Here is a 24,282-nt window from a genome sequence, read left to right on the forward strand (position 1 = left end):
TTCTTTTCATCACCTCAAAACGTCTTTATTTTTCACTGGGCCTGGGGGTGAGGTAGAATGGTACAGCCCAAATACTGCTTTGCTGTTGGGAGTAAATAAAGCCATAAAGCATTCAGGGGTTGGAGCACCAGCAAGCACAGCACCCACCCACCCTCCACCATCCCTGGCCTTTGGGCCTCCCCCAAAAGGATTTTATGGAAGGCACAATGTAATTAAAGCAAGTTTTATTTTATTATTATTATTTTAATTTTTTATTTTATAGAGTAATTCACAATATTTTATAACATGTAATATTCCAAACACCAATCTCACCACCATGACACCTTCCCACCACCATATTTCGGATGTTCCCATCCCAAACCCCAATCCCTGCCCCAAAGCAGAACCAAAATAATATATTTTGCATTGTTTGTTGACTTGTTACTGTTTTTGGCATATCTAATACACCACAGGTAGCTTGCCAGGCTCTGCCATGCAGGCGAGATACTCTTGGTAGCTTGCTGGGCTCTCCAAGAGGGGTGGAGGAATTGAGCATGGGTCGGCCACGTGCAAGGCAAATGCCCTACCCTCTGTGCTATCGCTCCAGCCCAGTAACAAGTCTCACAATGGAGACATTACTGGTGCCTGCTCGAGCAAATCAATGAGCAATGGGATGACAGTGATACAGTGATTGTTTGTTATGAAAAACTGCTGAAGATGCTACAAAAGCAGTATCCTTAGAGGAAAGAGTGTGGAGATTGTTGTATTTCACCTGGGGGCCATTAAGCCCTTCTATAAGAGATCACTTACATGTTGTTAAAGGTTGAGCCTTGTGTCCTCTAAAATTGGTTGCCTCCTACTTTGCTACTTTAAACCCTAACAAATGTGGTGCGGGAGTCTTGGAGTATGGGAAGGGTGTGTGGTATGAAGTGCGGCCACGTGATCCAGGAATAGATTCACTCATGGGTGATGCTTTGCCTGAGTGTGTGGAGAGCGGCCATGGGCTGTGGACAAGGCAGTGACTGGGTTCTGGAGATTTTCGGCTGCCGGAGCTGGGTCCCTTGTGGCAGAGCGGGGTCTCCCCCTCCCCGCACCCGGCACCTTGAGTGAAACAGCCTGGTGAGGTCGGCAGCATGGTTATGGTGAGCATCATGTTATGCTCCCTTCTGGGAGAGAAGGACATGTGATCTGGATGGTGGCTGATGAGGAGATTATCTGGCACCAGTCATGGATGGCTTATGGGTATGACTGAGTTTTTGTTATTTTGTTTTGTTTTGTCTTGTTTTGGTCTTTAGATCACACTTGTAGTGCTAGCTCTGCACTCAAGAATCACTCTTGGCAAGTCTTGGGGGACTCTATGGGGTGCCAGGGAATGATCCTGGGTGGGGCCATGTGCAAAGCAGCACCCCACACACTGTAGTATCACTTTGCCCCCCCAAGTTTTTATTTTTAAAGGTAGAGGCAGTCAATGAATTTGACCAGCACACAACTGGGATAGCGTTTTAATAGAAAAAGAGCAGAACAAGAGGGGGTCCAAAAGGGAGCACTAGAACCAGAACAAGCAGACAAGCCATTGGCCTAACCCAGTTCAATCCTGGTGCTGACTATGGTTTACCTCAGAAATAATGAAATAAAATATTTTTTCAGAAAAGTGTAAACATGAATGCTAATCGTTTCTCCTCTTTTGGCAGTTGTAGGCTTCCTGCCTACCCCATTTTCCCTGCACCTCCTTTCACACCTCCCCATACCTGTGCTCTGAGGCCCTGACCCTTTTTGGCCACCTTTATGGCTGGAGCGATAGCACAGTGGGCAGGGCGTTTGCCTTGCACGTGGCCGACCTGGGTTTGATTCCTCTGTCCCTCTCGGAGAGGCCTGTAAATTACTGAGAGTATCCCGCCTACATGACAGAGCCTGGCAAGCTACCCGTCGTGTATTCGATATGACAAGAATAGTAACAAGTCTCACAATGGAGCTGTTACTGGTGCCCGCTCAAGCAAATCGGTGAGCAACAGGACGACAGTGCTACAGTGCTACAATTAACGTTAGGGAGAGAGAAACTTAAGAGATAATCAACACTCAAAACCTCTTATTTATTTTTAATAAGTTTTATTTGAAGCACAACGAGATACAGTTACAAACTTGCATGATTATATTTCAGTCATATAATGCTCGAGCACCCATCCCTCCACCAGTGCACATTTCCCACCACCAATGTTCCCAGTATCCCACCCGCCACCCCTCAAAACTTTTAAAAGGAGAAAAGAAAAGCAGCTTTCTTCATGTGTGCTGCTGCTCTTCTCAATGGTGGTCTTTGCCCACCAATCCATTGTGTCTAAATCTTTCTTGTCCCGGCCATAGAGATAATGTTGGGTAGGGGTTTGTCTTGCAAGAGGTCAACCCAGGATTAATCCCTAAAAGCTCATATGGTACCTTGTGCACCACCAGGAGTGAAACCTGAGCATAGACCCAGGATTAAGCCCTGAGCACAGGGGGCCTGACCCCAAACCAAATGAAAACAACAAAAAACCCCAATCAATCAATCAGTCTTCCTGGTGCTGACTGACATCTGGAGTTCAGGAAGCCTCTGACCCAACTTTTCAGGATAGCTCTTAAAATTCCCACTTTATTTTAATGACTCCAGGGTGAAATACAGCAATCTACACACACTTTTCTCTAATAAACTTCTTTTGGTCTCATTTTTAGTGGATTATTCATAACAAGCAATTCAATATAAATTATTTTGGCTCTGCTTTGGCTGCAGGGTTGGGGGTTCAGGATGGAAATATGGTGGTAGGAAGGTGTGACGGTGGTGGGATTGGTATTTGAATATTAAATGTAATCAAATATTGTGAACAACTTTATAAAAATAAAATAAAAAATTTAAAAAATTCCCATTTTATTTATTATTGGAGATGGGTGGACATTAAGTCAGACTAGAGGATGCTCAGCTGCTACACCCAGCTCTGAGCTCAGGAGACCATGGTGAGACCCAGGGATTGAACCGAGGTAGGCCTCATGCAAGTAAGTGTTGCATGCTCTCAACTTGCTCTCAACACTCCTATTCATTTATTTGTCAAACAAGATAGAACATTTTATTGAAACTACTTACAAAGATGTGAAGGGTATAAGAGAAAGCACATGTTCAAGAGAGAACACAGAATGGAAAAAGTTAGAGACATAGAGAAAGCAAGGGAGAGCATGGCTTCAGAGGGCGAATCAGTACCCCTATTTATTTTTTTTTAATTTATTTTTTTTTTTTGCTTTTTGGGTCACACCCAGCGATGCTCAGGGGTTACTCCTGGCTTTGCACTCAGGAATTACTCCTGGCGGTGCTTGGGGGGCCATATGGGATGCCGGGGATCGAACCCGGGTCGGCCGCGTGCAAGGCAAACGCCCTACCCGCTGTGCTATCGCTCCGGCCCAGTACCCCTATTTAAAGAATGATCATGGAAGACTGTGATTTACTAAGTTCTGCATAGTTGAGTTTTAGACATAAAATATTGCAGCACTGACCCCAACACCAGTGTCAATTTCCTTCTTCCAGTTGTCCCAGGTTCCCTTTCATACTGTTCCCTCCAGCCTGCCTACTGGACAGACACCTTTCTAAGTTCAGTAATTAAAATAAAAATGAGAAAATGCAGGTTCACAAAGTGAAGGATTTCTCAAAAGCTCTTGTCTGGCTCTATAAAAATTCAGGACCCCCACATCACTCCCATTCTGAAGCAAATCCAGCCTTGTCTCTGTCACTGACAATGCCCCTGATGATGCACTCTGTCCTTAGGACCCAGAGCAGCCCCAGGCTAAGGAGAGCATCTTCCCAAGGCAGCACTTTGATGTTGCTTCACACCCGGAGAATACCAGATAAGGACTATGAAAAAGCCCCAGTTTAAGGTGGGGTATTACTGTATCAAGTCCTCATGCTGTTGACAGCTGGGACTCGTGTCTCTTGACAGAGTTCCTGTGCTGCTCTGGACTTTATTGCACCGATTCCCTTCTGTTCTCTTTTGCTTTTCTATTTCCTATGCAGAATATGAGAAACTCCCAATCCACAGGGTCCCTGAGGAATAAAGAGTGGAAAAGATGGGTCACCCCAGTGCTTAGAGAAGAACCAATTTGCTACAGGCTGAGACAGCTGCCTGCACTGGGGATGATTAGCTGAACTTGCAAGCTGCTGGCTTTGCAAAGTACTGGCATATGTGGGCAAGGCAAGGCAAGGTAATCAATAACTGGTCTGGATTCGGTGGAGAGAAATAGAACTGAGAATGCAGGAGAGCCTGGGCACCTCCATTCTCAGGGCCATCTGACGAGTCCTATTGGGAGAGCAGGGACTGAGGTAGCTGCTGTCAGGAGGAGCTGCTGGGCAGAGCACATCTGAGAGCCAGACCCCGCCTTCCGCCTCTGTTAAGCTCCTCCATCAGGCTTCCCTGCCCCTCCTATTTCTGAGTTGTTTTCTCTGTGCAGCTGAGGGCTCCTCTCTCAGCTCCCATAGCCCTTCACATGTCAGCTTTTTATAATCTTTTACTATGTTTAAAGTTCCACCGATAGTGTCTATGTCTTTATCATCTCTGGCCTTTGAGCTCTGCAGAAGTGCTTCCTATGCATTTTGTTGACTAAAAGAGTTAACAAATCAATGAATGGGTTTATTGCTTAGCAAGTGTTTATGGATTATGTATTCAAATAGGATCTTGACAGTTCTGTTTCTGAGCTGGAGACTCTGTCACAGAGTTTATTTCATATTTTGGTTTTTGGAGTTGGTTTTGGGCCACAACCTGCTCTGTACTTAGGAATCCCTCCTGCAGTGCTCTGGGACCACGTGGGATCATATGGGATCAAACCTGGGTTGGCCGTGTGCAAGGCAAGCACCCTTCATACTGTACTAAAACCCCAGTCCAGAGTCCACTGTATAAAAAGGCTGTCCTGACTGCTGAAGTCAGGGGAGCTTGTTGGTGTGAGCTGGAAATGAGTTGACACCAACTGACTATAATTGGGTGGGTGGGATAAGCCGTGATTGAAATGTGAGTGTCCAATTTTCTTTTAGCTAAATGTTTGGTTTGAAAAATGCAGCATCACTCATTCTCATAAGAAACCAAGAGATACAGTGGGCCCCAGAAATGGCCAATGTGGCTGTAACCAGGGACTTGACATGGGTGGCAGAGGTTGCATCAGCGGTGAAGTTTCATTCTTCCCCTGATTGGAAAGATCTGCTTTTCTTGGGAAAGACTCATGGACTCTCAGAGTATATCTCCATAAACCATTTTCAGCTTTAGTCTGTACCACACCCTGAATGGAGAGATAAGAAGCCATAAACCTTAATTCACCTTTTGCCTGGGGATCCTCCCTCTCATTTCTAATGGATCTTGAGAGGATCCATTAGAAAAACAGTTTAATCATGTACCTGTTTTACCAGTGTCTGTCTCTTCATAAAAAAGTCTATGAAAACATAAAATTAGGGGCTGGAGAGACAGCCAGCAGGTAGGTCATGTACCCCATACGGTTGATATGGTCCCCCAATCCCTGAGTGAGAGCCAGGAATAAGCCCTGAGCACTGCCGGGTTTGATTTTTAAAAATAAATAAATAAATAAAAATAAAATAAAATTAGTTCTGAGGCAGAATTTTGTTTGTTTATGGTTTTTGGGTCACCCCTGTTGATGCTCAGGGGTTACTCCTGGCTCTACACTCAGAAATTACCCCTAGAAGTACTTGGGAACATATAGTATGCCGGGAATGGAACCCCGGTCATCTGCATACTTGCAAGGCAAGCACCCTACCCACTATACTATATCTCTGACCCCTCTTGAGTAGAATTTTAAAACTATTCCCATTTATGGGGCTGGAGCAATAGCACAGCGGGTAGGGCATTTGCCTTGCAAGCGACCCACTCAGGTTTGATTCCCAGCATCCCATATGGTCCCCTGAGCACCGCCAGGAGTAATTCCTGAGTGCAGAGCCAGGAATAACCCCTGAGCATCGCCGGGTGTGACCCAAAAAAGCAAAAAAATAAATAAATAAATAAAATAATTCCCATTTATTATACTTTTTTCTTATAATGTAAGAGTACTGCTATTTATTCAGCCATTGATTAAGCTGATTGAATTGAGCATGAACATATATTACTTTTTATTATTCAGAATGTTAATTTTATTTTATTATTTTATTATTGTTCCCCCCCCCCTTTTTTTGATTCACCTTTAGGTACAGTTACAAAGCTTTCATATTTGAGCTTTGGTTATACAATCATCAAACACCCATCCCTTCACCAGTGCACATTTTCCACTATCAAAATCCCCAGTATTCCCCCTGCCCCCATCCCCGTTCCAACCCTTCCCCTGCCTGTGTGGCAGACAATTTCCTCCATACTCTCTCTCTACTTTGGTTACATTTGATATTTCGACACTAGTCCTAATACCACTCAAACCTGCTGAAAAGGCAATGGTAGACTATTTGTTTTATATTGCTTGTTATAGATGGAATATAATATCCAGGAAATTCTGTGTTCTTTTCTTCCGGGAGCTTTAGTTTATAGTCTCTGGGTCTTGGCCGTTGATGAGATTACATGGCACTGGGGACAGTTTGTGGGTGTGACTGCCAAGCTACTGGAAAACTGGGAGAGGAGGCCCACTCCTGATCCAAGGGAGCCTGGAGATCTCAGTCCTAGGTTCCCACCTACCTCTGAACTATGGGCCCTATCTTCATCTTTTGATCTTTTTCGAGATTTGTGGGTCTCTGAAATAAGGCCAATAAATGAGCTTATATAGCTGAGCCAGAAGTGGTTTGTGGGTGTGTCTCCCACACACCTAACTTTTGGCCATTTAATTTCTTGGTAAACTTGGCCCCAAGTTGTTGTGATGTAGTGGACCCCACAGGTGGCTCACATGAGTTAGGAGGAGAGAAAGATGGTCACTTTGTCCCGATCCACCTCTGCCACTGGGGACCCAGGGTTACTGGGTTCTTGTTTCACCTTGCAGAAAAGAATTTCAGGAGTAGAAGAGCAGTGAAGTAAGACAAATTTTATTTATAGGGTTTATGAAGGAATGGAAGAGGTGAGAATGAGAAAGAAAGAGTAATGCACTCAAGAGAGAACGTGGGCTTCTCCAAGGGTGGAGAGAGCCCCACCCCGCCCCCACCATGCCCCAGCATTAGATAGAAAAGCATGTAAGTACACATCTCAAGAGGGGAGATGCAGGCAACACATGTGCTCGGTCACATGGGCACAAGCAGCACACGGGCTCGGGCAGCATATGCGTGCCCTTCCTTTGTTCAGGGTGTTTTATAGGCTCTTCTCAGGTTATCTTGATCCAGAAGTTCTGGAGTTTTCTCAGGGCTGAATCATTGAAGTTAATCTGATTAAAGGAGAGATCCGAGGATTTTTGAAGAGAGGAACTTCATGGGGAGGGGTCCAATCTCCTCAGGATCTGCTGAAGGTCTTATCAGGTCTTTGTTTTCCCGTATCCACAGAGTGGTTCAGTCTTAAAATTTTCCTTCCCAGAAGTTTTGTTGACCTAAGTTTCATTGCTGAGGGCCTTTCCCTGTCTACCTGCTGTTAGAGTCTGGCCAAAGGCACAGCAGCAATTTTGGGGTATCAGGAAGTCTGAAGGCACCATCAGGCTGCTGATGCACTCAGCCCACAGGTACAGATTGACCTGCTGGCAGCACCATATCCTCTCCCCTTCCCCACCCCTGCCCAAATTTATTATACTTTTATCTACCAGCCACTGGCAAATATTTGCATGTATCACCTTTATATCAGAAAGCATCACTATGAACAAGACTTTTGGATTTCTGTATTGCAGATGAGAAAACATACAACTTGAATTGTTAACTAACTTTCCTGAAATCACATGATAAATAAATGCAAAATCAGGACTCAGACCCAAGCCCACCACAGCCAGAATGTCACCATTATAGCTGTCAGACTGCCGAGTGCTGTGTCAATGGCTGGGAGCATGAAGAATGAACATCCTCAACTTCACAAGACTTCATCAACCCTCGTCCACTAGCTGCTGCATTGCAGAGAGCACACTGAGAATCCTGTGCATACACATCTTATAACAGATCATCCAGAGAAAGTTCTGAGCATCTTGTATTGAGGCAATGGTCAGCTCATAGGTGCTTAGTTGTTCATTTTACTTAGGTTTTGCTTCTTGATGAACCAAACATCCCTCTATGTCCTCTCCAGATTCACTTTCCCGATTTAATGTCAATACTATGACTGGTTGGCAAAGGTGAGCGGATTTTCCTGTCCAAATGGCTTCACCTGAGCCCTTACTGGTAGGACTGCAAGTAGGAAAGGGCTATCAAGAGTGTCTCCAGAATGAAACTGTGACTGACTTTAACTTTGAGAAAGAGCCTCTCCTTCGGAAGAGGCGCCATGGTCTCAGAAATACCTGTGCTGAGAACCAGGCAGGCCAGATGCTCTAGATGCAGAAATACAACTCCACGAAGGAGGTGTATATGACCATCCAGGTACTACTCTTCTGTCTTCTTCTCAGAAACCCTTTGACCCACATACCCACTCAGAGGTCAGTGGAATTTGAAATTCTTCGGATACTTAAAGTTTGAAAAGCAACTGCTCCTTAAAGAGATATTCTGTTCACACTATTATGAACGCTTGTCTTCTGGTAAGCATTTATAGCTTGTAAGTCATCCATGCTCCCTTTCTCTCTGGGAGTGCTTGCAGAAGGCTTAGTACTGTTCATATCTCAGTTTACATACATGAAGCCTGGGGACAGGGTCAGGGAGATTGCACAGATGTAAAAGCACATGTCTTGGATGCAGCCATCCTTGGCAATGCTTAGCACCACAGTTTTTGGAGCACCACAGATAGGGCCCTCAGAGGCCCCTGAGCAGCCCAAGATGACCTGGGGAACCTCTGGAATTGCATCAGAATGTTTGCTTTCCTCCAGAGCAGCACCACACCCTTGGGACCCTTGTGTTGGATCAATGGGCAGGTTAGCCAAAAGATAAGCAGAGAGAGAGAAAGAGAGAGAGAGAGAGACAGACAGACAGACAGAGAGACAGAGACAGAGAGAGGCAGGGTAGGGGAAAACAGTGGACAAGAGAGTTATTGTGAATTTCAAAGAAGTGTGGGAATGAGGGACATGAGGGTTCAGTGGCCAAGAATCATTCCCCTAGCCAGCCCACAGCAACAGATGGATGAAGGACCAGGGGAACGGGAAAATGGAGAATCAGGGCTCCAGGCTGGTTGGCAGAGTTTATTTCTCTCTCCTCCCTAATATAGTTTGATCTCTCCCCTTAAAGCATAGTAATTTCTCTTTTCTCCATTGTAGTTCTTTCTCTTCCAATTTATCTTCCCTCTTATCCCTCCTTATAGCATGGTTATATAGGAATCATGAAAGGTGGGGGTACACATAGGTGGCTTTGAATGTTGTCATAACAACAAACAGAGGTAAAGCCACTCCTTCAGGAGAAGTTTTAGGAGATTAACTCAAGGAAAAAAATCTCAATTGAGGCTTCAACACTCTAGATTACTAGGAGATCTGCTCAAGAGCGGATTCCATCTAAAACATACTTTTCCTCCTTTCCTCAGCTAACAATCCATTTACCCAATCACAGCAAATTTACTTATTATTAATATTTCTCCTCTAGGAGAGCCCGGCAAACTACTGGGAGTATCCCACCCGCATGGCAGAGCCTCACAAGCTACCTGTGGCATACTCGATATGCCAAAACCAGTAACAACAAGTCTCACAATGGAGACATTACTGGTGCCCGCTCAAGCAAATCGATGAACAATGAGACGACAGTGCAGCAGTGCATTAATATTTCTAATAATTTTACATAAACAGTAAGAAATATATTAAGCTTAAAGGTTGGCTCTTCCTGGAGACATCTTGCAATATATCCCAGACCACAGTCCTCAGGCCAAGTTAGTCTTTCCTAACCCCAAGCAGAGTTCTTATTCAGTTACTTCTTTTTTGGGTCATGGCAGAGTTTGTTCTATGGCTGTGCTCTTAACTTATTATACTTCTTATGGCACTTAGCTTGTCCCTTTCCAATGCCAGAATAGCTTACAGCTTGCCCTGGGTCCATCTTTGTTCCTTGCTAGGACCCTCCTTTTGGGAGTGTAGGGAAGTAAGGGCAACTGATATGGCATCATATCAAGTAAATATGATGGATGCCCAGGAGTAAATATTATTTGGAGTCAATTAACTCCCATGTTACAAAAGCATAGCATCAACTGTCTTCCTCTGTCTATACAAAAAGGACATAATTAAACCATGCAAATGACATAAAGGAAAGAGAAAAGCCATATAGGATTATTAATGCTTGATGGAATTAGGTGTGTTTCAGGGGCACTGTTGTGGGAGTAATTCAATAAACCTAAACTCCCTGCAGGAGGAACAAGGACAAACCAATGTTACCCAACAAGTTATAGTAATTTGCCCAAGAACAGCAGGTGTCAAGAGAGAACTGGGATCCAGGTTTTAGAGTTCCAGTCCAGAACATTTTTCCTAAAGCACAGCAGCCTCTCATACATCCAGAAACAAATGTCAAGTGCTAAGTGGTCAGGTCTCCCCAAAGCTAGTCTCACTAGCAGGAGGAGAGAAGGACAGCCTAGGAGCCGGGTACCTGCCCAGAGTGAGTCTCCTGAGAGCCTGGGGGAAAGGTGAAGGTAGGGAAGACGCAGGAAGAACCTTCTCTATCTGGGAGCACCCTGGGAAAACACCCCCAGCTTGGGGCCTGGCCCTGGGGTCAGTATGTTCATTTTAGCTCATTCAGGGTCACAGGAGCTTCTCCCAGTCTTACAATTCTGAAAATGGTTTTGCATATGGTGTTATTGTTCCATGACTTGCCTAGAGCAATGAAATGTTTTCTCCAGCTAAGCAATAATGGAAGACATGGAGCAAATACCAACTCAGTGGTCCTGTGGGAACCCTTCTGGGCGGTGATGTTGACACAGGATGAGGTCAGAAAAGCAGCTACTGGCTCCAAGCTCAGGGACTCCAGCAGGGCACCACAGGGTCTCGACACGGGGGCCTGGTAATGTGGATGCAACTCCTGGCCTCAGGCGTTAGTGGCAGGAAGAGACAGAATGTTTGCTTTCCTTTCCCTGGTAGGCAAAAAGCAGATGAATAGCAGAGCATTGTGAGTGATCAATGGGAAGCTGTTCATAGGAATGAACAGGGGCAGGGAAGTGTGTTTCTCTCTTCCTGTGTTCCTTCGCTGAGTCCACATGCTGGGCTCTGGAAGAGAGCTCCGGGAAGTAGTGGGGATGCTCCATCTTGTCCTCGAGTGGCCCCCAGTCTAGGTGGGGAGTTCTATATGTCAACAAAGGGCAACAATTCAGAGTATTTAGCAGCCAGAAAAATTAAGCTCAACAAGTTGAACTCAGAGGTCATAGCCAAGGAGCAAGGTTAGCTCTGAGGTGGGGTGCTGCAAAGGCTTCTGGGAGGGAGAAGGGGATGGACTGAACCAGGCCACAGCACAACTCACTATCTAAAACCTCAAAGTGCATTTGATGAGCTTTGTCCCACAGGAATTTGCCTGTGACCCAGGTATCCCTGAATCTTCACTCAGCTGTGAGAACCTCTCATTGGTTAGTGCCACATGTAGTAACCATTCTTCTGACCCTAAAAGCAGACTTTTTTTTTTGCTTGTTTTGAAATTTCTGCATTAACCCTTTGCTGTCTGAGATGAACCTGAAAGAAGGTATAAGCGCTGATCAGGGCATGGGAGAAAGACACTGTGGGAAGGAGTGAATTGCTCCAAGCTGAACAATCAACTAGATTATATGTGAAACCATGTGTTAGCTTGCAGCACTGTAGGAGCATGGAATTCAAGAGCAGGAAGGAGGCAGGAAATGATACTGGTAAGGAAGACTAGGGGCATACATCATGGAGAGCGCTGCAGACCATGCAGGTGTTAACCCGGGCTAATGACCACTGTCATCTGAGCAACTTTGAAGATGCAACAACCCCTGGATCCAGCATCTGAGGTTTCAGTTTTTCCAGGCTTCCTCTCAGATCGTTCCATAATTCACTCCATTAAACTACTTCAGAGACAAAAGGTTTTCAGCAAGGGAGTAGCAGAATTTGACTTGACTGTGAAGGAAAATTAAGGAGTAGGAAACAGATATTTTTGCCCATTGATCATAAAAGGTGATGGAATGGGGGCCCTAGGAAAGATACCGGAACTTCTATCTTGTGGAGACTCTATGGAGAAGAACAAACTTCAGGAGGAAAGGAAAAGTCCCATTACCTTTTTCATCATTGTTTGATTCAACTCATATATAATGACTTTACCCTAATTTCTCTATGTACTTTTGTTGCACCACTTATTACTCATCAGATGTTCTATAAGTGCCAAATATATATATCTGACACTCTTTGAAGCACTGAGTCATAGCTAAGAGACAGAATTAAAAAGATATAAAGACATTGAGAACTCACTATGAGTGTTTCAGAAGAAATATTGGCCTTTGTTTTCTTTCTTTCCCTTCCAAATCACTAATTATCAGCCAGGAAGCAGGCACATGTCAAGTTAATTCCCAGAAGGTGTATTTGTATCAGTGATGAGGCGGGTAAGGGGGGAGGGCAGAAGAATGGCCTAGTAGCAGGGAATAATGATTATTGTAAACATATCCAACAGCAGAAAATACTTGGATACTCCTTTCTTTTTTATCTTCTTTATTTCTTTGGTGTGTGTGGAGGGAAGGTGAAGTAGCTGAAAATTGAACAAGAGTCATACACAAGTCAAATGAGTGCTCTATGCAGAACTGTATTCCCAGCCCCTTGGCTCAGAAACTCTGCACTTAACTATCCATACTTATAACTGAGGCAGGGTGAAGTTTCTTTTCTGGCCAAGGTTGAACAGCCAATATTTGTTTGCCAATAAAATGGCAAAGTCCAGGTGAGCAAAAATCAGTTTTCACCTCCCTGGTGACCACACAGAATGCAGCCTCCTCTTAGGGAAGCTGGGACCTGCAATGTCCTTCCGCAGTCTGTGTCCTTCACTGCTGGTCCGGGTGCAGGGCTGGGGTAGGGCCTGACTGATGAGCAAGTTTGGCTTTGCTGCACAGTCTTCTCCTGGCCAAGGAGAGGCCACAGTGGGCAGCAATACTGGCTTTCTAGAGTTTCTTATTATAATTCTGCCTAGAATATAACCCAGGTCAGCAGAGGCATCTCTTGAAACTCCATTTCCTGTTGCGGACTTAGACTGAGGTGAAGCTACACATGAAGCTAGACATGAGGTGAAAATTTAGCCTTGTTTCCCTTGCCAGGGCCACCAACCATGTTAAAGCATGTGTTTGGAGAGGGGAAAAAAGGAGAACAGAAGACATTTTCCGGAGCCATCCTGCCCACCTTTCCCTTAGAGGGCTCCTTCCCTCACCCTGTAGGCCCCTACCTTGAAGGAAGGCATGATGTTTCCTGATGGAGCTGACTGTGGGGTGCTGAGACTGACTTCTGGATTACCATAGTGAGGAGGCAGTCTCCAGGCACGCTGCAACTTCAGTCCTTAGGGCAAACTTCCTGTTTTCTGAAGGGTTGGAGTTAGCCCCAGAACCACCTCAGAGAGGTCAGGAGAAAAGGCTGACCCCACAGGCCCCCACTTGCTCCAGGTGTGCTCTCTCTGGTCCAGTCCCAGCAGTCCTGGGACATACCGAGCCTTCCCCACACCCTCCCTGGCCTGGCTCCTGGGCAGCCATTTAGCTCAGCTCACTGAACAGTGTGTTTGCTTTGAGGCAGCTTACTCTACAGAAAAGCCTAACAAAATGATTAGAAGAGGGGCTGGAGTGATAGTTCAGTGGGTAGGGCATTTGCCCTGCATGTGACTGACCCGGGTTTGATTCCCAGCATCCCATTTCATACCCTGAGCTTCGCCAGCAGTGACTCAGAAAGCAAAAAAAAAAAAAAAAAAAAATAGAAGAGAGAGAAGGATGGCAGAACAAGTAGCAAGTAGTGGGGACTGGACAGATCTGATGGGAAGCCTTGGGGAGGGGTCTGTGGCAGCATCCACTTTGAAGTGGTTGTGGGTTGGCAAACAATGGAGGGTGGAGGAGGAAATTTAGCCTGGACTGGGGCGCTACCTCCTTCTCTGCACAAACCCAGCGGAGCCTCGGCAACCGCAGTAGGCTGTGCCTGTGCCCAGGGCTGACTGCCTGGCAAGAGGCCCACAGGATGGTCTTCCACTCCCTCTCTCAGGCTGCCCATGGACCAGGTGAGGCAGAAGTGGCTGTGGCAGGTCTCTGTTCATTCGCGATTCCCAGGTTCTTCAGTATTTTCAAGAATGAAAATATTGAATAATAAAAATACTCAGACTCAGAGTTAGAAAGTAGAAAAATTTTTGGAAAATAGAAGAGTGAAGAAAAGGAGCTCCCAAGTGGGGAGGGACTTAGGACTAAGTTAGGAGGGAGTTCTGTGTGCACCCTTTTAAAGGCTCCTTGACAAGGGTTTACAAAAGATGCCAGAAAATCTCAGGGATGTCTAGCTGGTCTAAATCTCTCCAGGCATAATTGCCCATTATCTTGCTTCCCTGTCAGCCCAGGCTCCAGGGCAGAGTTTTATGATCCTGGAAATCTTTGACCACTGAGGCAGGACTTTGGGAATCAAATGTGTCAGGTCAATGGGAAAAGATGGCAAGGGGAAACTGTGGCTTCTTTCTTCACTAGCAAGAGGAAACAAATCTTCCAGGCCTAATTGCCAATTATCTCAGTTTCCCCGTCAGCCTAGGCTCCAGGGCAGAGTTTTATGTTCCTGGGAAGCTTCGGGAATGCTGAGACAGAACCTTGGGGGTAGACTGTGTGTCTGGTTAATAGGGGAAAGATGGAACATCTGGAGAGAGAAAACTATGGATTTCTCTGGCAAGGAAAACAAGCTTCCTCTTTCACCATGTACCAAGGGGGCCCATTCATCTGTGTTTCATCCTGAGGTTGTGACACCCTTTGTGCTAGCACTTTCTGGAGGTTCTGCTGATCTAACTGAGTCTGGTAGCTCAGTTCTTTCTGGACTGAAATATAAGCACTGGAAATGGATGAACGGGGGAGCAGAATCCAAATCTCACATAGGATGCCTGAATCGTCTGCCTCTTCTAGGAAACCCAAAGTAGAACTGTGGCCCCTTAGACCAGGGATGTGTGTGGGGAGGGGATGGCAGAGAACAGAAGGGGTCCATATCTCTTCTTCTACTACTTAATTATTATTGTTATTCATTATCATCATTTTCATCAATAAATATCTTTCTATTTTCTGCCAAGAAGATGTGTCTCTATATGTGTCTGGTTGTAGAGTAAAAAGGATGAGTGAAGAAGCCCTGACTAGCTTAAGGGCCAGGATAAGTGATACTGAACAAGAAAGATGCAAGAAAGAAATGATAATATGAAAGTCCCAAATTCTATTTTCTTTATATATCATAAAGAAAAATATAATTCACTAATACCTTATACAATAAAAATATATAGCAGCTCACAGATCACTCTAGGCATCCCTAATGGGTCCCATAACACTTTAAACCTTCTCACTAAGATTTGTTATCCTGGGGATAGAGCGATAGTACATTGTTTAAGCACTTGGATTGCACGTGACTGACCCTAGTTCAATCTCTGGCACCATGTGTGTGCTCAGGGGTCACTCCAAGCATCACCTGGAGTGATTCCTGAACACAGGGCTAGGAGTAAGCCCTGAGCACAGTTGGGGATAGCCTCGAAAACAAACAGAATATTTGTTATAGTGTTGCAGGAAGTGGCCCAGTTTGACCTGAAAGGACCAAGCAGGACTCACAAGGAGCAAGATTAATTTCATGCTGGCAGAGCCAGAGAGAAAAAAAAAATCTCTTGACTCTGGGTCCCAAAGAAGGAAAGATCAGAGTTTTTATGCACTGTTATTTCTGTACAAACAAGTGATCTAGGGTCTGGGGGGCCTGTGGGCAATTATGCAATATAGGGCAAAGTACAAAACTTTGATATTTTCCTTAGATAAGAAGCAGTCATTACACTGGGTAGGTGCTGTAGTCACAGTTCCTAGTTCTAGTACTCTGCTGTGGTCTACCCAGATGGTGGGGTGAGCCTAACACCTTTTGAAAAACAGGAACTTGAGGAAACTGGGCTAGGTCTTCTGACCAGCCTGTTGTGCCCATATGGCAGTGATGATGTGATTTCCTCATAACAATCACTGTCACTGTATCACTGTCATCCCATTTTTCATTGATTTACTCGAGCAGGCACCAGTAACGTCTCCATTCGTCCCAGCCCTGAGATTTTAGCAGACTCTTCTTACTCGTTTTTTTCCAATGATTGGAGGCTCTTTTCAGGGTCAGGGGAATGAGACCTGTTATTGTTACTGTATTTGGCATATTGAATATGCCACAGGGAGCTTGCCAGGCTCTTCCGTGCAGGCAGGATATTCTTGGTAGTTTGCCGAGCTCTCCAAGTGCATATATTTATATATATAGGATATATAAAAATATATATTTATAATACATATATAAATATATATATATATATATATTTCCCTTTATGATGATGTGGTCCAGGAATATGTTCACTCATGCGTGAGGCTTGGCCTGAACATGTGGAAAGCTGCCTGGAGCAGTGGGGTAGTGGAGGTCCGCTGCTGGGGCTGGGTCCCTTGGGGAGGGGAGGGCTCTCACCCTGTAAATAAAATTAATATTTAAAAAAATTCATCCTTACATTTTATATATTTTAACAATAGTTTAGAAAAATTACCAATTGGATTATCTCTCTTTTTTTTCTTTTTTTGGGTCACACCTGGCGATGCACAGGGCTTACTCCTGGCTTATGCACTCAGGAATTACTCCCGGTGGTGCTCGGGGACAATATGGGTTGCTGGAAATCAAACCTGGGTCAGCCGCGTGCAAGGCAAACGCCCAAACGCCCTACCTGCTGTGCTATCATTCCAGCCCCTGGATTATATCTCTTGCTTGTCAGATTCTCAGTGAACTTCTGGGGATAAAAGAACAATGCAGAGTTGACCATTGTCACCCCGGCATCCAGAGGAGCTCAGCAAATATTTGACGGATGAAATCTATGAAGAGTTCATAAATACACCAATAGATATAATTACACCAATTACAGTCACTATAGTTTGGGGACTTTGTGAACCAATATGGGGGAGATGTGACTTGAGTGAGCAAGTTTCAAGGAAATGGTGCCCTCTGGCACCACATTTACTCACCAAATAAGTATTTATTTACCAAATAAGTATTGAATACCTACCATATGACCTAGGAGCTGATAGGATTTGAGACTATTCAGGCAAGTAAGTGTATACCCTATTTGATTAACAGTGTGTGTGCTTATCTTATGAAGTTATAAGACTCAAGTGAAGTAATACAGACACTGAAGACAAGAAGTTTTCAGTAAATGTTGACACTTGGTATCACAGTTGGAACATACTAATAAACAAATAATAACTGGATATCATGATAATTGTTATGGAGAAAGGAAATATGTGGCATATTATAGGGGACCTCTCTGTTTGGGAGGTGAAGGTGGGAAAGTTCCCAGACAAGTGACTTTCAAACTGAAAGACACAGAATAAAGAAGAAGACAAAGGTGCGGGGAGGCAGCCCTTCTCAGGACCACCACAAGGTTCTTGTTGAGATGAGGGCACCAGGAAATTGCTTGGAAACATTGTCAATAAGTGTAGAGAACTTTAAGGAAAATTCAGAATCTTTTTCCTGATGAAGTGTAGAATGGGCAGCAAAAATATTTGGGAAAAGATTTGTCAAGACTGCCAGGAGCAAATGTCTGGAGAAAAGGAGCATGCAGAGGACTAGAGACAGGGGGCAGACACAGTGGGCCTGACGAAAATGTATCTAACAGAACGGGGAGTTCAAGATTCTAGTACTGTGATCTTGGAAAAGTCAGCTCTTGTCTCTAAACCCCAGTGTTCTAAGGAATTAAATAAGTACTGCTTGTCTTGCCTATTCTACAAGGTGATTGAAATCAAATGAGATAATTTGTTAAATATTACCATCTTCCTTACTTTTCTCTGTCAATAAAAGTGAGGGAAGTACATGACATTCTATAGATATCTGGAACTATTATTAATTGGTCCTTAACACATGCTCAATTGATCAATAATTAATTGATCAGTACCACTTATTTAGCACATATTTGTTCGGGGGCAATGGACAGTGCAGAGATGAGTAGAGAATGAATGAACAGACTTTCTAGCTTATAGTCTAAGCTTGAGGACAAATTAATAAAGTGATAAATTATAATGTGCAAGATAGGTTATAATGGGAGATTTGGGGAAGTCTCCCTGAAAATATGGCATTTAGTGATCCTTGAGTGGTGTCGTGAAGGATGAATGATTATAGGGTCAGACAAACCGAAAGAAGGTCAGTTAAGTTTAAAGGAAAGTTTCAGAGGTGGTAATAAAAGAATGTGATATTTCAGCATTCAGCCCACCCAAAGTTGTTCTGGTTCAACTGGAACAGCAGGATGGTAATCTGGATCTGAGTGTGGATAAAACCAATTAATCTGGGCTTAGATTGCCCCAAAAAGCAGAGCTAAAGAATTGGATATGGGTGTGATCCCAGCTTAAGTTGTGATCCCAGGATCCAAAAGTAAGGGATGGGAAAAATGTGGGTCAGTGAAGAGCCACTGAAGTGTGGTTAGTGAACTGCTTCCTCTTGTTGGCTCAAACTTGCTGAAGACTGTCAGAGGAGCTGTGTAGAAAGTCTCACCCAAAGTCACGGGTCTGTAGCACTTACCCCATGCCATTCTCCAGTGGCAGGGCATTGTTTGGAAGACATCCACTTCTTGCATGCTGAAAAGAAGGAGAGAGAGAGGGTGTGTGTGTGTGTGCAGCGGAGGGGGGGGGTGTTAAGGACCGAGAGAGTGTTAATCATCATCATCCCGTTGATCGTCGGTTTTCTCGAGCAGTCTCAGTAACGTCTCCATTCATCCTAGCCCTGAGATTTTAGAAGTTTCTCTTTACTCGTCCTTCCCAATGGTGCCACATTGGAGGCTCTTTCAGGGTCAGGGAATGAGACCCATTATTGTTACTGGTTTTGGCTTATGAATACGCCACGGGGAGCTTGCCAGGCTCTCCCATGTGGACAGGAAATTCTCCGTAGCTTGTCAGGTTCTCTGAAGGGGAGAATTAGGCTATAAGATGCATTTCCGGGAGCTTGGTCTTATAGTCTCTGGGTGTTGGCTGTTGGTGGTATTACACGATGCCAGGGGCAGCTTCTGGGTGTGACCGCCTAGCTACTGGAAAATGGGGGATTTGGGTGGAAGAGGCCCAGTCCCGATCCAAGCAGGCTTAGAGATCTTGGCCCTGGGTCCCACACACCTGGGTTCCTCTGCCGGTTCCTTCCTGCGTGAGGCTCATTCGAACGTGTGGAGAGAGGCCTTGAGCATGTGTTAAGGACTGAGTAAAAGAAGAATGAAATGTCTGAGAAAAAGAATTGTTGGATTGTGTTGTAAAGGATAAGCAGGGGTGCTAATCAGCTCAGCGTCTTCTCGTCTGGAGAAGCAGGAACAGAGCAGTATGCCTGCCATTCTGAGAGCCCTAAAACGTGGATGACAACCATTCTGTCCCAAGAATTTTATAAGCAGAACCCCAATGGGAACACAAGTGCAAAAGAGAATACATGAAGTGGTTGAACACGATTGATTCCAAGAAACATGGATGGGCTGGCCTGTGTCTTTGGAGGCCCAGTAGCAGACACCAGACATGCCCCAGAACCAGGAAGAGATATTTTACTGGGGGTAAAAACATAGAAACTCCCTGCCTCCTTGGAAGCCAGGATCAGAGAAGCCTGGTGCCGAAGGAATGCTACAAGTTCATAAATTTAGGGGTGGGAGGGGTACTTTCTCACTCCTCAGATGTGTCTCCACATACTTCAAATCTCCACATCTTACCTGGACCATATTCACATCGAACTTTATTCCTCATTCTTACACTGTCAGGTTGTAAATCAAACTGATAACCAGCCTACCTCAAGCATTAATCATGATCTTTGACTCTGTCAATGTGGATAGTATTAGACGAAGCAAACTCCAGATCCTGATTGCTATCTATTTATCTATATGAATGTTGGGGAAATGGCTTAACTTTTTTGATGTTTGATGTCTGAGTCAATATGCAGTGACTCCTCCTCATAGATCAAAAGCATTTTCTTCTTTACATGCAGTTTCTTAGTACAGCTTTAAAAGATTTTATGAGTTAAAGCAATGAATCTTGCAAAGTAACATTTCAGTTATGAGTAGGGAAGAGTGTTAATTATATACTAAATTGCTTCATAAAGTTAGTTTCATGGACATGAATATTATTAATGTTGTCAGCTTTTGCTTTAATCAGAACAAGGTCAAACACTTATCTCTGGGAAATTAATTGGATGGTTTTTATAGAAGCAACATAAGAGGCAAAGCAGTTTGCAGGATTGGGCATATCTCTGGAAAACTTGATAATTATATATTGCTCACTTGAGAGTAGTTTGAAGATATGCCCTTTTAAGAACTTCCTATAATATTTTCATATTCTATGTAATAAACTGTATTAGAATATATTTTCTAATGCCAAGACTTATCTGTTAAATTTTCATATTTATTCCAATTATGTCCTTTATAGACACTCTCTGGTCTAGATGTTAGTCCAAGATTACACATTGTATTTACTTTTCATATCTGTTTAGTATCCATGATTTTGGAATATTTTCCTAGACTCCATTAGTCTCCATTACTTTATCTGAAAAACAAAATCCAGAGATAAACAGACATTTGAATAACTTCTGAAACATGAAAGAAGCAGTAAAAACAAATAAACGAACAAAAGAAACTTGGAAGGAGTGAAAAACAATACAGAACCCAGAGTGAAACATTGACCATAGTAAACTGAACTTCTCAGGGGGCATAGAAGAAGTTTTGCAACCACAAAAAGGAGTGAGATAATAGGACAAAGAACACTTGCAAATTAAAAATAGACAGAACAGTTATTTGAAAGATTGGAAGATAAACTCAAGGAAATATCATGGAAACACAAATGAACAAAAAGAAAAAAAAAAGAAACAGGAGGTGGAAAAGTAAATTTAGAAAATCAACCCTAAATGCCTAGCATCAGGCTAAGAGAAATTTCTGAAAGAGGTAAGAATTAAGGCAGAGGCAAGAAGATGATAAAAAGTAGTATAAGAACATGTTCCACAAATGAGTATCTTTAGAATAAGAAGCCACTGAGTATTAGCTACAAGAAATATTGAACAAGGTGCTGGGGCAATAGTACAGCAAATAGTGACTGTACCACTGTATTGAATTGTACTATTATATTGTATTATAGCTCAGGTGTGTATTCACAAAAGAGGGGAGTGGGGCTCTGTTTCTCTTCCACCGCCCGCCCGTGTTCGGTAGCCTCATGCCACTTCCCCCACCCCGAGGATGTGATGGCGATGGGCAGATGAAGGAAAGAACAAGTGCCAGGCTGGTGAGTGTCAATTGCAGTTTATTCCAATCTCCATTCCCCTTCTGCTTCTGTCTCTCAGCCCTTCTTGCTCTCACTTCTGATTTTTGTCTATTACTTCTGACTCTGACCCTTACTCCTGACTCTGACCCTTACTTCTGACTCTGGCTCTCACTTACTTTGTACTCTTCCCCCCGCCCCCCGTCTGTACCGCTTCTGGCTCTGAAGACTCCCCGATTCTCTTTTGCCTTGTGCTCTGCCTCTGTGTCTTCCCCCCTTTCTCCTACAGTCTTCCTTTACATAGCAATCACATAGGGTGGTGACACAAAAGTGGGTTAAACATTAACAAATCAACAAAGAGGGGTAAGACTACCTCAAGGACAAAATCCCATCTAAGGAGATTACTCCAGATTACTAGGAAATCCGCTCAAGGGTGGGATTCAAACAAGGGTGTGTCGCTTTCTTCTTTCCTCAGCTAGTAATCCACTACCTCTAACATTTCTACCAATGCCATTCTGTATGAGCACAGTAAGAGATATAAAGTTAAAGTTTAGTTCTTCCTGAGGACATCTCACTATACATTCCAGACCACAATCCTCAGGCCAGGTTAATCTTCCTAACCCCAGCAGGGTCCTAATCTCATCATTACCTTTGAATCAGGACAGCATTTGTCCATGATCATGCCCTCAACTTATAGTTGAGTATTGTGGCGCTTTACCTGGCCCATTTCGATGCCAGGGTAGCTCACAGCTTGCGCTGGGTCCTTTCAGTCCCTCGTTGGGACCCTGCTTTGGGGTGCCAGGAACTAAGGGCAACTGAGTTGAGAAAGCAGATGCCCAGGAGTAAATATTATTTGGAGTCAATCAACTCCCAAGTTACAAGAGCAAAATATTAACTGTCTTCCTGCATCCATACAGAAAGGGCATTACTTTAAGGTCAAAGAAGTCGTTAAGAGGACGAAGAACCTCTGGCTCTGGGCACATCTTTTCAACTCCACCATTCTTCCTACACTAACATATGCCTCAGAGATCTGGGCCCTACGAAAACAGGATGAGAACGCTATTTGGGTATCCCAAAGAGGAATCAAAAGAGCCATGCTAGGAGTATCACATTTCACTCAAGTGAGAGAAGGAATCCAGAGTTCCGACCTCCGTCGATGATCAAGAATCAAGAATCAGGGACACTGTCTCGTTTGCCAAGACATCAAAACTCAGATGGGCCGGACACATAATGCGATTCAGAGACAAACACTGGACTAGAGCTGTTACTGATTGGATTCCATGGGACGTCAAAAGACCATGTGGCTGCCTACCAGTGAGATGGTCAGACTTCTTCGTCAAAACCCTAAATGAACAAAAATACTCCGCAGAAAAATGAGAAATAAATCCAAAAGTAAAACCTTGCTATCTGGAGCAACACACAAGAGAGAAATGAAAAGAAGTTCTAGAAAAGGACTAAACATTTGTTAGTGTACCTAGGATATATAGAAAATATTTAATGAAAATAAATAGGTGGGGCTGGAGTGATAGCACAGCAGGTAGGGTGTTTGCCTTGCACGCGGCTGACCTGGGTTCGATTCCCAGCATCCCATATGGTCCCCCGAGCACTGCCAGGAGTAATTCCTGAGTGCAGAGCCAGGAGTAACCCCTGTGCGTCGCCGGATGTGACCCAAAAAGCAAAAAAAAAAAAAAAAAAGCAGAAAAAAAAGAAAAGAAATAGGTAAAATCTATAAAAGGGCAAAAGAATTAAGAATTGGACGGTACTCTTTCAGAAGCCAAATATATGACAATTTGCACTTAAGAAGCTGCTTATTAGCTACTGGAATGGTTAAGATAAAAATTACTAAAAATACTGGGGCTGGAGCAATAGCACAGCCGATAGGGTGTTTGCCTTGCACACGGCTGACCCGGATTCGATTCCCAGCATCCCATATGGTCCCCTGAGCATTGCCAGGAGTAATTCCTGAGTGCAGAGCCAGGAGTAACCCCTGTGCATTGCCAAGTGTGACCCAAAAAGCAAAAAAAAAAAATTACTAAAAATACCAAGTGTGGGTGACAATGCAGAGTAGCTGGACTATTATATTACCAATAAAATAGTAAAATAGTAAAATAGTTCAGCTCTGGGAAACAGTTAAGCAGTTCTGAATAAATTTTAAACGTGTACTTACCATACAACTCTGTGATTCTACTCTGGTATGTTTGCAGCAGAGATATGAAAACTTATGCACACACACACACCTGTGCATAAATGCTTATAGCAGTACTATTCATAATACCCTAAATAGAAAAGAAAACAATTCAGTTTCCTTTAACAAATGGGTGGCTGTAAGCAAACTGGCACGTGTGATGGAATACTCAGCAGTAACAAGCAATGGACTATTGGTAAATGTGGCAACGAGTTGACTTTCAGAGGGAGTCAGCTGATCAGAGAGAAGTCCATCTCCAAGGCCAGAGTGACTTCCATTTCCAGAACATGGAATCGGGAATTTACTTTCACAATTTCCTCCAGAGAAGTAGCCTAGAAATTACATAGAAAACAAACATAGCACTATAAGAAGTGAAGTTGAATACTAATGCAAAAACCTTTACATTAGTGTTTATAGAAGCTTTATTCATATAGTCAAAACCTGGGAACACTTGGATGGGTGGGTTGTTAATTTAATTGTAGGGACTCTATGCCAGAAGAGACCATCAATGGCACAAATAAGTGACCCAGGACATAAACAATAACTTGATGCATCTCCAGAGAAAATGCTGTGTGATAAAAACTAATAACAAAAAGTTATATGCTGTATAACTTCTTTAATGTACCATTTTTGAAGCAAGGAGAATTAAGGGCTGGAGAAGAGATTAGTACTTGCCACAGGAGTGAGAAACTGGAGAGCAGCATGTACAATCTGACTGATTTGATTTAGTTTTTG

The sequence above is a fragment of the Sorex araneus genome, chromosome 5, assembly GCF_027595985.1.
Source record: "Sorex araneus isolate mSorAra2 chromosome 5, mSorAra2.pri, whole genome shotgun sequence".
Taxonomy (NCBI): domain Eukaryota; kingdom Metazoa; phylum Chordata; class Mammalia; order Eulipotyphla; family Soricidae; genus Sorex; species Sorex araneus.